The sequence below is a fragment of the Brachionichthys hirsutus genome, chromosome 15 (assembly GCF_040956055.1).
Source record: "Brachionichthys hirsutus isolate HB-005 chromosome 15, CSIRO-AGI_Bhir_v1, whole genome shotgun sequence".
Classification (NCBI taxonomy): Eukaryota; Metazoa; Chordata; class Actinopteri; order Lophiiformes; family Brachionichthyidae; genus Brachionichthys; species Brachionichthys hirsutus.
The window spans coordinates 1538280-1543399 of NC_090911.1; the positions used below are offsets into that span (position 1 = coordinate 1538280).

The window sequence follows — 5120 nt, forward strand, 5'->3', positions numbered from 1 at the left end:
ATTATCTACCCATAATCCATAATTAAACTGGGATTTATTTTACACCCGAACTCAGAGGACAACGTGTGTTCACCCCCCCCCCCCCCCCCCCCCTTCAGCTCCTGCTTCATGGTGTTAAGGAGGGATAGAAAAGTTTCTGTGAAATGTAGTAAAACATCATCATTTCTTTACTTTACGTAATTAGCGTATTCGTTCTTGACTCATCACCAAAAGTGTCGCTGGTGAGGTCACAACCAATGAATGGCATCAAGGTGAGCTGATAACACGCAGCACTGATCGATCATTAGAACACACCCCCTACCTGGCTTTCGACGTAGAATGTGCTCCTTGTTGCGCTGAAACCGTCCTGAAATAAATCAGCGAGAGAAAGATGCAGATTTTATTGATTTATTTTTGTCTTAAGAGACGTAATCAGGACCTCCTGGTGTTACATTTATGTATCCTGAACGTACCTGCTTGGCTTTAAGCTTCTCTGTCGTCATGGCGATATCCTTTGAGCCTCCCGATTGTTCAGCCTTTGCTTTTTCCTGTAAAAACACACCACAACACATCACCGATTTCAGAACACGACATTCTGACACGCTGGACGGACAAAGCAACTCCCCTGATACAGAGATCGATTGATCCGAGATGAATTTAAAGGATTCTTTAGGGCCTTCGGGACAGAAAACTGAAAGCAGCTAAAAGCTGACGCGTGTTTTGTTAATGTTCACAGCAAGTGAAGACGGATGAGCAGCAGAAGACTCGCCTTTGAAGGCTTCTCTGTGAGAGCGTCGCTGCTTGCAGCAGGTTTGTCTTCCGCAGACAAATCGTCCTACACAAAAAGGACAGAGACAGAATGCAAGACACAAAGATAAGTAAAGACAATGAAACATGCACTATTTGAGTAAAAGAAAACAAAAATCCATCCGATTAGCCTGCTTGATCCATGGAAATCAGATTCTTAGATTAGTGAAATGCCAAAAAAAAATACAAATGTTATAATCCCTTTATCTGGATCACCACCGAAATGCGATGGCATCTTTCCAGGATCACGTCGCCTCCTCTCCAGGTTCTGTGGAAATCTGCTGAGTAGTTTTCTTGGACCCGAGCCCAAGGTGAAGGCAGAGGTCAATATTAAAGGGTCCACGGAGAGCATTTTTATCTGATTATCTTTTGACAAAGGAAGTAAAAATCTGCCGTCAACTCGGTAGCTATAATCCCATATTTTTCGTGACACCTTCTTGGATTCTACCAGAGCCCCTTGACAACCAGCTCAACAAATGCATTGACAAATGTCACATCAGGACAGAAAAGATCTGAAAAAGGATTTCTATTTGCAGCCCGCCTTACCTGAGAAGGAGATTTCGTGACTTTCTTTCTGAACACACCGCTAAAGAATCCTCCTTTTTCCTGACACAATAACATGAAACCAGGACTGAAGTTATTGCTGCTTGTTATTTTTCATTATGGGATGGCGTTGACAAAATGAACCTTGGCGCCGCCGCCGTTCTCTGTGAGATTGTCACTGCTGCCTGAGAGTTCGCTGTGTGCGGACAAATCGTCCTGGAGGTGAGACACAATGTCGGAAAAATCATTTCAACCTTGCTCTCGGATTTTATATCGATACAGTTTCAGGGCACGATCACACTGACCGATTAAAATATGACATTAGCCTTACCTGAGATTGTGTCCTCAATCCACTGGGCTTTGGGGATTTTTTAAACATGCCACTGAAAATCCCTCCCGTCTCCTAAATCAAAAATTATATGAAGATTATAGTCCAAAACAAAGGAACGAAGTTAATCAATCCTGCTCTTACAACCTCACCTTAGCATTGCTGTTCACGGACAGACTGTCAGTGCTGCCTGAGAGCTCGCCGGGTGCAGACAGGTCATCCTGGAGGTGATAAACATCTGCTGATATCATCGTCATCGTCATCATCATCATCATCATCTCTTCAGGTGTAAAGCATTCAGATGATTTCACCTGAGATTGCGTTCTCCCTCCAAAAGTCTTTTTAAACATCCCACTGATTATTCCTCCACTCTCCTGCGTCATGAAACACAATAACTGCCATATGAAGCATTCTCCTTGAAATAGTGAAAAACATCAAAACACCGGCTTGTTTTATTGTTTAACTTAGTTAAATAATTGATGAGACTCACTTTTGCGGCATTTTTCTCAGCCGGCCCGTCGGTGCCCGGCGTGAACTCATTCTCCAGAAGATCCTAAACACATAATAATCATCCGTCAGCCATTGAGCGGGCCGTGGCGTTCTCCTGACAGGCAGCAGAGGATGGCGTTTCACCTGAGAAGGCCTCCGGACATGCCCCGGTTTAGGAGATCGCTTCAGTATTCCACCAAACACACCGGATCTCTCCTTCAGAGAAAAACAGGCTACGGTTTATTTCCACCGAGCGACAGCACAGACTTCGAACCAGAGCATCAGAGGCTGAACCGACCTTCGATGCTTTATTGTCTGCGGCGTTCTCGCTGTTGGCGGACGGTCCAGGATTGTCAGAGCTGCCCTAGAAAACAGGAAAAATGTGGCATTTTTGATCTGCATGCTTCTATGAAACTATGGAGACACACGTTTTATATTATTTTCTGAGATGAACTGGTAAAAGATTTGCGTAAAGAAGCAGCACAGACACACAGGATGAGAAAACGAATGGCCATAGAGAAACACACATTAAAACTAAATTGAGAAAACATGAAAGAGATTTTTTTGGGGTGTTTCTGTGATATTTGCATAACGTTCATCGGATCACATTTAAGGCACAGGAACCACCAAATGGTTTTACCTGTGGCTTAAATGATAAATAAGGAAGTGAAACTGGTTGTTGATTTGTTGATAGACTTGACTAATATGCTAAATTTCAGTTTAATATCGACAGTAAAGTCAGAAGTCCTCTCCCAACCTGGAGCTGATCCTCTTTGGCTGCTTTGGCCGTCTTCTTAAACATTCCTTTAAACACACCTCCTTTCTCCTGAAATGAGAAGATAAGACTAAATGATAGAAAAGAAAAAAGATGGGACAAACGTAAATAACTTAGAGAGCCTCACCGCGGTGCTGCCGTCCGTCAGACTGTCGCTGCTCTTTGAAAAGTCACTAGTGGCTGATAAACTGTTCTGTAGAGTTAAAACAGGCATAAATACATAAATCATCAATCGGGTTTGCGTAGGCTAAATTCAAATGAGGAAAAATTCCTTTTTTCCGTTTCTGGTTATTCATTTTAAATGAGTCAGGCGTTTTAAAGATCAATAATACCACCTCACCTGTGCGTGGACGGAGGGCTCTGCCGACTTGGAGGACTTTTTGAACATCCCACTGAATAATGACGGCTTTTGCTGAATCAGGAGTGGAAAACGTTTCACATTAAACTACAATAAACTAATTTATTGTTGAGTCGTGGAGAGGGGGTAGGTTTAAATAAGCTAAGGCTTCATCCTACTCCTTTTCGGACATGCTGTTTGTATTATTATTGTTGTTTTGACATTGTTATTGTTAGTTTGACTATTATCATTGTTTTCGGTTTGTTTGTTTTCTATTTGTCTTTTTAAATTGCATGTTCGAAATAAAGCAATCAATCAATCAATTCACAGCAGAGAGAAAACGATCACTGGTGGATGGCTGGTTATTAACTCTTTCACCGCTGATGTTCTGGTTCTGGTTCTGCTCTGTAAAGTCAGCCTTTCATCCTGCTCATTGTTAGAAGTGGAGTCTATTCTGCTGGAGTATAAAGCCAGGACAACAGAAACTGTGTGGCATGACGTCAGCGGGTAAGGGGGGGGGGGGGCAGTAAACAACAGCCCCCACCTTTAGCCAACGTTGCGTTTAAACACAGACTGTAAACACTCACGTCATCTGCTCCCTCACATTCCAGGTCCAGTTCCAGGTTTTCATACCGCTCCTGTCAAACAGCAGGAATCATTTCCACCGTCACTTTTTAACTTTTTCTTATTTTTCCACACATTAAGCGACAAACGAAACAATAAATACTGAAACGGTTTGTCCCGAGCAAAAACTACAAAGACGTGACAGCACGAACGCTAACGAGCCAAGTCAGCTACATAAACTCACCATCACCAGCTCGGCGTCAGCGCCCGTTTATTGTTTGGGTGTTGTTTGTTGTTTCGCCTCGGTGAGACGTTCCGGGCTCCCCGTCACGGTCGCTTCTTTTACCTCCCGGTGGTGAACCTAAAGCTCCTCCCGAAAACAAAGCTCCAGACTTCGGATATTAGCCGCTTGACCTGCGTGGGGTGTCATGATACTCCACGGAACTTGTTCATCCAGTTTTCTTTCTTTTACCTGCAGGGCGTCGCCCAGAAGAGGGCGTGTCTGCCTCACTCACCTGGGAGTTTGACATCAGCCCAGTGCTGCTTTCAGGTGCTGCTTAGGAACGTCGGAAACGCTGACTAGTGGCGCGCACATTGAAAAAGTGACGCTATAAACCTTTATTTCACCGGGTAAGCCAATTGAGAATTAACTCTCTTTTTCCCAATAACGACCTGGACCTAAGGTGCATGTTTTGGGTGGTGGAAGGAAGCCAGAGAACCCGGAGAGAACCCACGCAGACAGCATGCAAACTCCTCACATAAAGTTGGATTTGAACCTGCGACCTTCTTGCTGTGAGGCAACGGCACTAACCACTGCGCCACCGTGCTGCAAATCTAATCTAAATCTAAATAATCTAACTCTAAAGCACATTGAATGCAAATTCTCATTATCCTGAGTAGGACTTGGTTTCAGACGCTGGTTCCGTTTGTTCCGTCTTCAGTTTGTGAGACAGAGCCTGATGCCGTAGAGAAACATCTAAATCTAAAGCATCTGGTGATCCAGGCGGCGTCATCCATCGGGCTGGAGGAAAGTTTGCCTTAGAATGGTGCCACTTGCAACAGAGGTCAATTCTTAATTTGTTTCTGAAATACATGGCTTCAGGAGCGACAGACTGTTGTGTAGTCATAACTCAGAATCATCTTTATTGATCAAATGTGTACACAAATAGATTTGGTTTCGCTCAAATCACTTCGACACAGGTGCAAGGATAATTTTTACCTTTTGATGCATGCACAATCAGGGAGGCATGGACAACTTAGGATAAAATAAAAAGAAGAACTGACAGTACTTTGGTCTG

General features: G+C 43.7%; 1 long non-coding RNA gene across 1 annotated transcript; it reads right to left on the minus strand.

The window, feature by feature from the left end:
* Positions 1–2321: 2321 nt before the first annotated feature.
* Positions 2322–2954, minus strand: LOC137904255 (uncharacterized). Its single transcript, XR_011105814.1, has 3 exons — positions 2904–2954; positions 2445–2510; positions 2322–2362 (listed from the first exon to the last, which is right to left on the minus strand). It is a non-coding gene; the product is annotated as an uncharacterized lncRNA (long non-coding RNA).
* Positions 2955–5120: the final 2166 nt, after the last annotated feature.